The sequence below is a fragment of the Bos javanicus genome, chromosome 8 (genome assembly GCF_032452875.1).
Source record: "Bos javanicus breed banteng chromosome 8, ARS-OSU_banteng_1.0, whole genome shotgun sequence".
NCBI classification, from domain to species: domain Eukaryota; kingdom Metazoa; phylum Chordata; class Mammalia; order Artiodactyla; family Bovidae; genus Bos; species Bos javanicus.
In genome coordinates, this window is record NC_083875.1 from 23,974,202 (window position 1) to 23,987,523 (window position 13,322).

The 13,322-nt window shown below is 40.6% G+C and overlaps 1 protein-coding gene across 2 annotated transcripts in view; it reads right to left on the minus strand.

Annotated features, from left to right (window-relative positions):
- Positions 1–13,322, minus strand: part of FOCAD (focadhesin) — a 302,861-nt gene that overhangs the window by 27,069 nt on the left and 262,470 nt on the right. The window lies entirely within an intron of this gene.

A 13,322-nucleotide genomic window follows, 5' to 3' on the forward strand; every position in this document is an offset into this window, starting at 1 on the left:
AATTTCCTAAAAAAGAGTAACTTACTCTATGTTACTGCCTTATCGCTCACTCATTCCTTAATCTACTTCCAGAAGAGGAGATAATTACTGCCACTCAGGTCTATCCCCTTCTCAGGATAAGAGTCACTTTGGTCCCTGTGGCTCTAAATGGTTACACTCTGTCCCATGCACTCCTTGCTGCTGCTTCTCCTCAGCTTGTGCCATGGCTGATGGCAGGTGAACACACAAAATAGCTAATCCATACTTTAACCAGCTATCTAAGACACAGCACCATGACTTTAGTGATAAATTCTTAAAAAAAAATTTTTTTTTTCAGGTGGGAGGTAATTTGAAATTGAAAAAATCAGATGCTCTAGCAGTTTTGAGTGGAGCCATAAGGTAAAGCCAAGGTTGGAGTAGCCAGTGAGGATCATGAAGAAGTGAAGTTACAAGGAGGTCAGAAATGATGTATGAAAAACTAGGAGACCAAGAAGGAGAAGTAAAAGCAGCAGCAGGATCAATATAGGCAGCAGAAGGCAAATGAGCATTAGCAGAAAGAGAAGCAGAATTAACAAAAGGGGGGGAAAAAAAGCAGGGGTGGAGTCAGAAGACAAAGCAGCAGACACCAAAATAGGGGAAAGCCAAGATGAGGGCAGGGTGAGCAAGAGGAAAACTGCTACAGAAAGTAGTGTGGGAAAAGGAAAAGTACAAGAGAAAGGAGAAGCAGAGGCAGGAGAGCAGCAGAATCAGCAGACTCTGAAAAGTGGGAAAGCAGAAGTGGGCACAGAGTCAGCAAAAAGAGAAACAGGTGCTGAAAGGAGAAACATGGGAAAAGGAGAAGCAGAGGCAGAATAAGCAGAAGAATCAGCAGACCATGAAAAGTGGGAAAGCAGAAGTGGGCACAGAGTCATCAAAAAGAGAAACAGCTGCCGAAAGGAGAAGCATGGGAAAGGAGAAGCAAAGGCAGAAAATGCAGAAGAATCAGCAGACCATGAAAAGTGGGAAAGCAGAAGAGGGGACAGAGTCAGGAAAAAGAGAAACAGCTGCTGAAAGGAGAAGCATGGGGAAGGAGAAGTGCAGGAGAAAGGAGAAGCAGAAGCAGAACAAGCAGCAGAAGCAGAACAAGCATCAGAATCAGTATATGATGAAAAGTGGGAAAGCAGAAGTGGGGACACAGTCAGCAAAAAGAGAAACAGTTGCCAAAAGGAGAAGCATAGGAAAAGGAGAAGCACCAGAGAAAGGAGAAGCAGAGGCAGAACAAGCATAGAATCAGTAGACCATGAAAAGTAGGAAAGCAGAAGTGGGAATAGAGCCACAGAAAGAGAAACAGCTGCTGCAAGGAGAAGCATGGGAAAAGGAGAAGCAGAAGCAGAATAAGCAGCAGAATCAGCAGACCATGAAAAGTGGGAAAGCAGAAGTGGGGATAGAGCCACAGAAAGAGATACAGTTGCCAAAAGGAGAAGCATGGGAAAAGGAGAAGCACCAGAGAAAGGAGAAGCACCAGAGAAAGGAGAAGCAGAGGCAGAACAAGCATAGAATCAGTAGACCATGAAAAGTAGGAAAGCAGAAGTGGGGACACAGTCAGCAAAAAGAGAAACAGTTGCCAAAAGGAGAAGCATGGGAAAAGGAGAAGCACCAGAGAAAGGAGAAGCAGAGGCAGAACAAGCATAGAATCAGTAGACCATGAAAAGTGGGAAAGCAGAAGAGGGGACACAGTCAGCAAAAAGAGAAACAGTTGCCAAAAGGAGAAGCATGGGAAAAGGAGAAGCACCAGAGAAAGGAGAAGCACCAGAGAAAGGAGAAGCACCAGAGAAAGGAGAAGCAGAGGCAGAACAAGCAGCAGAATCAGCAGACCATGAAAAGTGGGAAAGCAGAAGAGGGGACAGAGTCAGCAGAAAGAGAAACAGCTGCCCAAAGGAGAAGCATGGGAAAACGAGAAGTGCAGGAGAAAGGAGAAGCAGAGGCTGAACAAGCAGCAGAATCAGCAGACTATGATAAGAGGGGAAACAGAAGGGGAGACAGAGTCAACAAAAAGAAAACCAGCTGCAAAAAGGAAAAGCATGGGAAAAGGAGAAGCTAAGGTAGAAAAAGCAGCAGAATCAGCAGACCCTGAAAAAGGGAGAAATAGATGTGGGGCAGAGTCAGCAAGGGAAAGCCAGTTACAAAAGGAGCCTGGAAAAACGGGTGGTGTATGCAGAATCAGCAAGAAACGTAGAACAATTAGTAGAAGTTGAAAAACAGGGAGAAGCAGAACCAGAAACAGAATCAACAAAAGATCAAACAAGTGAAGAAATTAGAAGCATAGGGAAAAAGAGAAACATATAAAAATGGACAGAGTTTGAATAGACATTTTCCCAAAGATGGTACACAAATAGCCAAAAGAGATATGAAAAGATGCTCAACATTACTAATCAACAAAAAATGCAAACCGAAACCACAATAAGACATCAGCTTATAAATATTAGATTGGCTACTATTTGGAAAAAAAAAAGAGTGAAAAGAAAAAAATAACAAGTGTTGGCAAGAATGTGAGGAAACTAGAACCCTTATACGCTTTTGGTGGGATTATAAAACAGAAGAACCATGATGGAAAACAGTAAGATGACTTCTCAGAAAATTAAAAATAGACCTACCTTATAACCTAGCAATCCCACTTTCAAAATTGAAAGAGTTTCAAAGAGACATTTGTATGCTTATATTCGTACTATTGACAATAGCCAAGAGCAACCCAAATGTCCATTGATGGATAAGTGTATAAACAAAATGTGATATATACATAAAGTGGAATAGTATTCAACTTTAAAAAGAAAAGAAATGCTGTTATATGCTACAATGTGTCCTCAACTTTGAGGACACTATGCTAAGTGAGATAAACCAGTCGCAAATAAGACAAATGCTGTATCAGTTCAGTTGCTCAGTCATGTCCGAGTCTTTGTGACCCTGTGGACTGTAGCACGCCAGGCTTCCCTGTCCATCACCAACTCCCGGAGCTTGCTTAAACTCATGTCCAAGGAGTCGATGATGCCATCCAACTATCTTATTCTCTGTCATCCCTTTCTCCTCCTGCCTTCAATCTTTCCCAGTGTCAGGGTCTTTTCCAATGAGTCAGTTCTTCGCATTAGGTGGCCAAAGTATTGGAGCTTCAGCATCAGCCTCAGTCCTTGCAATGAATATTAAGGACTGATTTCCTTTAGGATTGACTGGTTTGATCTCCTTGCAGCCCAAGGGACTCTCAAGAGTCTTCTCCAAGTGAAAAACATGGAGTGAAAGTGAAAGTTGCATCCGACTCTTTGGAACCCCATGAACTGTATGGAATTCCTAGGCCAGAATACTGGAGTGGGTAGCCTTTCCCTTCTCCAGGGGATCTTCCCAATCCAGGGATCGAACCCAGGTCTCCCACATTACAGGCAGATTCTTTACCAACCGAGCTATCAGGGAAGCCCGTTCCTCTCCAACACCACAGTTCAAAAGCATCAATTCTTTGGCGCTCAGCTTTCTTTATGGTCCAACTCTCACATCCATACATGACTACTGGAAAACCATGGCTTTAACTAGATGGACCTTGGTTGGCAAAGTAATGTCTCTGCTTTTTAATATGGTGTCTAGGTTGATCATAGCTTTTCTTCCAAATGCTATGATTTCACTTAAATCCAGCAAGTAGAATAGTCAAATTAACAGATAGGGAAGGTAGAATGGTGGTTACCAGGATCAGGGAAGGAAGAAAGGGTAGTTCTTGCTTAATGGGTACAAAGTTTCAGTTTTGCAAGATAAAAACATTCCAGAGATTAGTTTCACAATGATGTGAATATAGTGTAATCCTATATAAATGTATTCTTAAAAATGGTTATGATGGTAAATTTTATGTTTTTTATACTTTAAAAAAGTTAGAAAAAGGGGGGGACTTTTGGTTTTCAGTTCTACACGTAAGAGCTTGGCAATTACCACTCTATTATAAACGTAAAAAGCTAAACAGACTGAAGAATCAACAACTCTCTTGGATCCTTAAGAAAGGGAAGAGCACAGGGCAAGATGTTGTCTCCAAAACCAGAGAGACAAACAGATGGATACAGGGAGTCATGGCTTATCTGAGCAGAAACTCAGAGTGGAGAATGCTGCTTGAACAGTGCTGGGGCAGGAAGATCTGAACTACCTTTTGTGAAATGCTGGAGGCTCTATGTAGACAAGTCCTATGCCAACAAATTTGATAACCTAGATGGAAGCTATCTACAGACTCAACACAATACCTATAAAATTTCAACAACTTTTTTTGCAGAAATGGAAAAGCTGATTGTCAAATTTATATGAGATTGCAAAGGGGGCCCAAATAGTCAAAACAATTTCAAAAAAGAAAAACTTAAAGGACTCACACACATACCAATTTCAAAACTTACCACAGAGCTATAGTAATTAAAACAGAGTGGTACTGGCAAATCTAAGGATAGACATGTATTAAAAATGGAATAGAAGTGGGAGGCCAGAAATAAACCCAACATTTATGGTTAACTGATTTTTGACTAGGGTGCTAAGAGCACTCAATAGAAGAAAGAAGGTGTCTCTTCAACAAGCACTGCTGGGATGACTGGATATTCACATGCAAATAATGAAGCTGGATCCCTACTAATACTAATACCATACAGAAAAACTAACTTAAAGTAGATCAGTGACAATATAAGAAACTATAAAACTCTTGGAAGAAAACATAAAGATAAGTCTATTGATCTGGTCATGGATTCTTAGGAATGACCAAAAACATGAGCAACAAAAGGAAAAAAATAAATTGGATTGGGGGTGATGAACACTGTTCTGTAATTTGATACTGGTGACAGTTGCATACTATTGTGAATGTACTAAATGCCACTGAATTGTAGACTTTAAAATGGTTACAAGGGTAAATTTTATGTTATATGTATTTCAGCACACACACACAAACACAAAAGAAGAGAAAGGGGTGAAGCAGTCTTTGGGATGAAAGGCAGGATCCATGATACGATGCAGCCCTGGCAAGGTAGACAGAAAGAGCAAGATGAAGTCTTGATGCCTGATATCTTCCTGCCTCTGATACTCTGAGGGCTGAGAATAGTATCTGTCCTTGTATTTCTGAGAAACCTATGAATCCTTGCAGTAAATATTGAGTCACTTGAAGCGAGTCACTGTTTTCTATAATAAAAAGCACTACAACATAATTTCTATCACTGCCTACACTCTTTTACTCATAGGTTCACAGACTACTTATGCATTGATGACTAGTAAACACATCCTTCTAAGCCAGGCCTTTCTCTGATGTTTAGGAACTTCAGCTGTCTCAAGGATCAGCATGTTTTCTTAGTCGTCACCAACAAACCTCCCTATCTTTGCCTCTGCTGACTTGGGAAGGTAAGATTAGTGGTGTGCTTTCCAGTGCTGTTTGTCTCCCTGCCAACAAACACTTTTTTGCTTTTTGAAAATGTTAAAAGCTCAACGCCCCTGCCACTCTTCTATGCTGTGTTACCAGTAACTGGTATTCCACCTTGTGATATAATACTAGGAGTTCAGGAGATACTATCAGGGAGTTAACTATTGCTATTACAAGGAGAAGAATTTCTAACCAAAAAAAAGTAAATATATTCATAAACACATTCACTTATTCAGCTAAGGATCTACTAGCTACCAGACAGTGGAAACTGTGTCCAACACGGCAGAAGAAGTCACCGTGGAGCTGACATTCTAGTGAGAGGACGAACAGATGAGGAAAAATCAGGCATGAGTAAAAAAATGCTGTGATAGGAATTACCTGGTTGGGTATTCACATAACTGTATACTGAGTATATACACGTGGTGACTGTCCACACACAAAGTTGGCTGCAAACTGGGGTCTTTGATTTCACAAAACAACAATAACAACAACAAAATTTAAGATGCTTTTTGGGGGACTTTTGGCTCACAATTCACAGAAATAGTCTGATGAATTGGCAGATAGTGTAGTGACAATCTGGGCATAGAATTATTCTTCTGTCCTATTGAGGACATAAATCCAGTTCTATATTGGAAATCTTTTAATTCATAAGCAGATTTCTATTAAATTTTTTCTCAGATCAAGTGTTTTTATAATTATATAAAATTATATCCCAGTTCCTTCTACAGAATTCACTAGGAAATTTGAACTTTCCAGAGGATCTAGAGAATCAGGGAAGACATTAAACCTGTCCTCTAAACCAGGTCTCAATGTGAAATATGACTATTTTCTAGATCCTTTATTGTTTAGGGGCTTCCCTTGTGGCTCAGCTGGTAAGAAATCCGCCTGCAATGTGGGAGACCTGGGTTCAATCCCTGGGTTGGGAAGATCCCCTGGAGAAGGAAAAGGCTACCCACTCCAGTATTCTGGCCTAGAGAATTCCACGGACTGTATAGTCCATGGGGTCGCAAAGGGTTGGACACGACTGAGCGACTTTCACTTCACTTCACTTTTTGCTTAGACAACGAGCTCTCCCTTGACAGGACAACAAAACTTTCACCAGTACCTGCACATCACTGTCTACACACTTTGTACGTTGTTTCTACACTCTTTAGAACTGACCTAATATACAAGGTTCCCTGGTGGTGAGAGGGTAATAGACAGGAAGGCCAGCAGTCTCCAAATGGAGGAAACAGGCTGCAAGCCTCAGATATTTCTTATCTCTCTCTTAATTGGCAGGAGGAAACCAATAAGTGTTAGATTTTTTCCCCTTCTCTATACAAATTTAAAAGGAAGTATCTCTTAAAATTCTGTGTTGCCATGATGACACCTGGCTCCACCTGAACTTTTCTCAAACCTTGAGCTAACCAATGTGTTTTTCTTATGGAAATGTTTGTCTTAAGGTATGTTAATGAACTATGTCTTTACCCTAGACTCTGTCTTTCTTCAAGTCAGTTCCACCTAAGACTCAGAACCTATTTGACAAACCTGTATGTTTCACTCATACACTGTTCTCCTAATCTAATCATTTTATGGCCTGGGATGACTCACCTGGTGCCAATGTTATCTCAAAATGCATGTTGTGGGTGAGGGGCCTGGTGCCACTCTCAGTTTTGAGAAATCTCCTTTCTATAATTAACAGCTTGCTAGTAGGAGAAGGCAATGGCACCCCACTCCAGTACTCTTGCCTGGAAAATCCATGGATGGAGGAGCCTGGTAGGCTGCAGTCCACGGGGTCGCTAAGAGTCAGACACACCTGAGCGACTTCACTTCCACTTTTTACTTTCATGCACTGGAGAAGGAAATGGCAACCCACTCCAGTGTTCTTGCCTGGAGCATCCCAGGACGGGGAAGCCTGGTGGGCTGCCGTCTATGGGGTTGCATAGAGTTGGACATGACTGAAGTGACTTAGCAGCAGCAGCAGTAGCTATATAAGATCCAGCTAAAGACTAGCAGGGGGGCACTCTTTCTGCCCCCTTCTGATGTCTATGTCAGAAGCTTTCTCTATCTCTTTTATTCTTTGGTGGTAGTTTAGTCACTAAGTAGTGTCTGACTCTTGCGACCCCATGGACTGTAGCCTGCCAGGCTCCTCTGTCCACAGGGATTCTCCAGGTAAGAATACTGGGGTGGGTTGCCATTTCTTTCTCCAGGGGATCTTCCCAACCCAGGAACTGAACCCAGGTCTCTGCATTGCAGGTAGATTCTTTACCGACTGAGCTCCAAGGGAAGATATCTATACTTTACACTTTAATAAAACTTTACTACACAAAAGCTCTGAGCGATCAAGCCTCTTCTCTGGCCCCGAATTGAATTCTTCTCCTCTGGAGGCCAACAATCCCGGTGTCTTTTGTGGTTCAGTAACAACCTTTCAGTGGCTCAGATGGTAAAGAATCTGCCTGCAATGTGGGAGACGTGGGTTCAATCTCCGGGTCGGGAAGATCCCCTGGAGAAGGAAATGGCAACCCGCTCCTGTATTCTTGCCTGGAGAATTCCATGGACAGAGGAGCCTGGTGGGTCACAGTCCATGGGATGGCAGAGTCAGACACGACTGAGCAACTCAGTCAGACTGAGCGACTAACAAACAAACAAAATATACAAGCAAGTGTCAGAAATGAGCAGAACTTGTCAGATGGAACACAGAATATCCAGTAAGTGCTATCATGCAATACATCTTCCACTTTTCAAAAAAGCAGAGAATTAGTATGGACTAACAGAGCTAGAATCACACAGAAATTTTCCACTATATTTATAGGTTAATTCTGATACTAACTAGAATGAAAGAAATTATAGTAGATGTTAGGAATGGAGGAAATACGTGGTAGTTCTAAGCATGTGGGGGGAGGTATGGAGAGAGAGGTAGCCCTAAAGTGGGAGAACAGAGTCACATGGTTCTCTCCCCAGAGATCATCAGCATCAGACACAAGAACCCATACCTAGGATATGGGAATGATCAGTTCCCTTATTACAGAGCTCCGTCTTTCACACAAGTGCCTCAGATAAAAAGAAACACTGGAATGCTTTATAGACAATGGATTTGGAACTCAAAAGGCCTAACAGTACTTGTTAAAAGGATCCAGATGTTTTAAAATCTGGGTGCAAAGTTGCTTTAAATCCCTCACCCAGTTGACAGCTTCAAAGAACCCTGATATAAATGGCATATCCGAACATAATGCATTACAACAGGACCCATTATCACACATACTTTGGCTACACAGAGGATCCGATCTCAACGCTATAATGTACATGCATAACCCTTATAGGAAAAGTTTGGTAACAAGTAGGCTAACAGTGGCTGGTGTGTCTATGCTCCATCACCAGCATAATGTCCCTTATATAGTGTGGATATATCTTTACCTTCTCCATCTTTAGCACTGTTTAGAAGAAGTGTGTGTGTGTGTGTGTGTGTGTGTGTGTGTGTGTATACATGATTAAAGCAGTAGAACAACAAATATTTGAAAACTGTTAACATGCCAAGTACTCTGTACTAAGCATTTAGGATTAAACACAGAAGCTCTTCCTGCCCTTGAGGAAATTACAGTCTAATGGGAAAGATGGACTTTAAACAAAGAATCACAAATAATTAAGCAGATAATTACACATATGTAAAGTACTACGAAAAACATAAAGGAACGGATCACATAGCAAATATATACTAATCTGGGAACATCTGGGAATCCTCCCTTGCCTTCCACTGCGGAAAGGATGTTTAAAACAAGATGGAAAGGATGAGTAGGATTTTTCTAGACAAAGTCCTTAGGAAACACAGGTAGACAATATAAAGACAGCAGGCATATTTTTGCAGATGCTAAGCCCCTTGCCAGGAACCACTATATAATCAAGATCAGTACAGTTCAGTTCAGTCGCTCAGTCGTGTCTGACTCTTTGTGACCCCATGGACTGCAGCATGCCAGGCTTCCCTGTCCATCACCAACTCCTGGAGTTTGCTCAAACTCATGTCCATCAAGTCAGGTGATGCCACCCAACCATCTCGTCCTCTGTCTGCATTGCTAATCAAGACAGCTGTTGATAGCAGTTGGTGATTCTGATGGTTCAGTCAGACATAAGAGTTGGTAGGGTGTTCTGCCTTAGGACCAAGTACATCATCTGGTGTTACCAGAAACAAAAACATCCCTGAGCCCATGAGCACCAGGAAGGCTGCCAAGCAGGGTAGCTGCCCAGGGGAAATCAGGACCCAAGAGAGAGAAAGGCAGGTTTAGCAGGACTCTGGCAAATATATTGAGAATAACGGGAGCTGGGCTTCTTACAACTCTAGAGGAGGTTACAAATAAGAAGAGGAAAACGCAGAAGGAAATCTGTGATACTGGTTTGGAGATATTGGTGTAAACTCATGGTTTTCAACACACATAGCTAGACACGAAAATACAGACATATGTGAGAGAGAAAGAGACGGGAGGGGAGGGAAGAAGAGAGAGAACAAAATTTCTAAGTGTCCACTGAAAGGGCCTAGGAACACTGATTAACTCAGTAGCAATGTAGTAATTTGTACTCAGATCTTGACTTCTAAATATCATTCTCCACTAAAAGACACTTGAGTCTTAGGCTACTACAAGTCTGAGGATAAAATAAGATGAACCTAGAACATCTTTGTGTGCCATAAACAAAAGGCACTCAAAGAATGATGAGGTTACCTCAGAAGGACACAAGAGTCAGAGGCTCTTATCTAATCTGGAACAATTTGAGGACAATTCAAAATAATGAATAACTGAATAATAATTAAATACAGTAGGAGTTTAGTGGTCCATATCAAAAGAAAGACAGACAGAAAGAAAGAGTAAGAAAGACAGGAAGGAAGCACAGAAAGAAAGACAGGCAGGCAGCTTTTTCTTATATGAGAAAGTCTACAAAAAAATGTAAACGGGATAATGGAATTTTCTTTTTCTTCCTTATGGCTTGTAGGGTTATGTCCTTCCCTGTGTGTGTGTGTGCTCAGCCGGGGTTGACTCTTTGCAACCCCAGGGTCTGTAGCCTGCCAGCCTTCCCTGTCCATGGGATTATCCTGGCAAGAATACTGGAGTGGATTGCTATTTCCTCCTGTAGGGGATCTTCGAGACTCAGGGATTGAATCTGCATCTACTGTGTCTCCTGCATTGGCAGGCACATTCTTTACTGCTAAGCCATCTGGGGAGCCCCAAAAAGGAAGTCTAACATTTAATTAAAAAAAGAAACCACATCTCAAATGGTAAATACATACAAAAATGTTCATTCCTTCTGACAATGAATGCAAATTAGCCTTAAGGCATCATTTTATACCTGCCTGGCTTGTATTATAGTCATTTGTTTACCTAAATGAAGGTCTGCTTTGTAATATGATAACTAGAAAGGGTTTATTCTTTATTTGTTTTCTAAGCACTGTTATATAAAATGATTCATAAACTCATAATCCTTACAAAAACTCTAGAAAGAAGATTCAATTATTTTTTCCACTTTACAGAAGCAATTGAGCCTTACAGACTTAAGCAGCTTGCCTGAAGTGACACAGCTGACAAGCCATGTAAGTGGGCTATGAACCCAGGCAGTCTGGCTCCCAAGCTTTTAACCTCTGTGACAAGCTGCTATGATATTTATACAGGGCCGAGGTACTGAAACCTGATACAATCCTTCTGAAGAGCAATGAGGCCATGCCATCCTTAGAGTCATCACATCCTCAGAGCCTAATTATAAATTGATGAGAATTTATCCTAAGGAAAGGTACATTCACAAGGATATTCTCTATTATGGAAACATTTTAGATGACCAATAAGGAAATGGGTTAATTATGATTCATCAACTTGACAGAACATTCTACAGTCAGTCATTTAAAAATGATAATTATGGAGATATATGGAAAATAGGGAAATGTTTACAATGTTAGGTTAAAGAATACAAAGCATGTGTATACTGGGAAATATGTAAACATTGTGTGTACATAAAAGGAACAAATTAAAATAAAGTGATAATAGCTGTTAGAAAGGGCTTCCCTGGTGGCTCAGATGGTAAAGAATCTGCCTGCTATGCAGGAGACCTGGGTTTGATCCCTGGGTCAAGAAGATATCTTAGAGAAGGGAATGGCAACTCACTTCAGTATTCTTGCCTGGAAAATTCTAAGGACAGAGGAGCCTGGCAGGCTACAGTCCATGGGGTCTCAAAGAGTCGGACACGACTGAGCAACTAACATATGCCAAAAGCCATGGGATAATTGTTTACTCTTTCAAATATTTTTATGATGTTTACAACAACAAAAAATAGAAATTAAATACTCTCCCAACATACTCTATTAACACTAGTCTAGAGAGCGATGTAAGAATGCTCTTCATACTTTCCCAACCCTCCTTATGCAGGAGATTAGTGGTGATCACGTCCATTTACATGGAAACTTGTTATATATATAAAAGACAATAAAATAATATACATTTTATAATTCAATATAAACACATACACAGCTAGAGGACACACACTGGAATATCTATTGAGGCTATCTCTAGGTGGTGAGATTACAGGGAATTCTTTCTTTTTCTTCATACTGTTTTTGAACTTCATGTTATATACATGTTGCTTTGCTCAGTTGTGTCCGACTCTTCATGATCCTATCGACTGTAGCCTGCCAGGTTCCTTGGTCCATGGAATCTTCCAGGTGAGAATCCTAGATGGGTTGCCATTTCCTCCTCCAGGGGATCTTCCCAACTCAGGGATCGAACTCACGTCCTGAGTTGGCAGGCAGATTCTTTACCACTGAGCCACCTGGGAAGTCTGTTATACGCATGTGTTCATTTCTAATAACTTCGTAAAAAGAACTGTATTGGTAAGCTATTACTAAGCTAACCTATTTAAAAATAATATACTCTGGTAACCAACTTTATAATTTCAACAGAAAAACAGGATAGCTTTCTCATATCATTTATTCTATACTTGGAGTTCACTAATTCTGTTCTTTTGGTTAGACTCATCAACAATTATATCTCATGCTAGTAATCCAAAAATGATCAATCAACAATCTACCTACTTATAGTTTATGTACAAGTCCAACTCTTATACACTCAAATCACTGACCAATGAATCCATATCAAGAAGGAAATGCCATTCATAATGACTTAATTTTATACTTCTTACTGTAAACTTTAAAGCCTAGTAGAAAAATCTTGGAAAGTCATATTCCCTAGCAAGAGAATTGGTAAGAAAATAACCCTAAATTGTTAGTGAAAGTGAAGTCGCTCAGTCGTGTCCGACTCTTTGTGACTCCATGAACTGTACAGTTTGTGGAATTCTCTAGGCCAGAATACTGGAATGGGTAGCCTTTCCCTTCTCCAGGGGATCTTCCCAACCCAGGGATGGAACCCAGGTCTCCCTCATTGCAGGCGGATTCTTTACCAGCTGAGCCATGAGCATGGAGTCCTAGCCATTGGACCACCATGAAAGTCCCCTTTAATTGTTGCTGCTGCTGCTGCTAAGTCGCTTCAGTCGTGTCCGAATTGTTAGGTAGAAATATATAACATTATCACCAAAAATAAATGATGACTTTCAGTAAGTACTTTTAAGACAGTTTAACTGTTTTATTTTAAAATTAGGAAAAACCTTGAAATTTGAATATACTCTGAGGTTGAGAAAAAACAAATATCAGAAATCGGGAGAAAGAATAAAGGAATAGAAAAGAAGGAAAAATAAGAGCCAAAACTTAGAGGGCCTTAAGAAGAAAAAAATAATTCCAGAATAGGAGGGATTAGATTATAAGCAAATTTTAAATCCAGCACAGTCAATAAATATCCAAAGGAATAGATTATGATCATTACAAAGGTTAAGGAATATTACATCTGCCAGGAGGTGGGACTCTTAGGGAAGAAAAGAAAATGTTATAGAGTATAGCAAAAAACCAGTTATATTTAAAACTATTAACTGAAGTCTTTCAAAAATGGAAGGA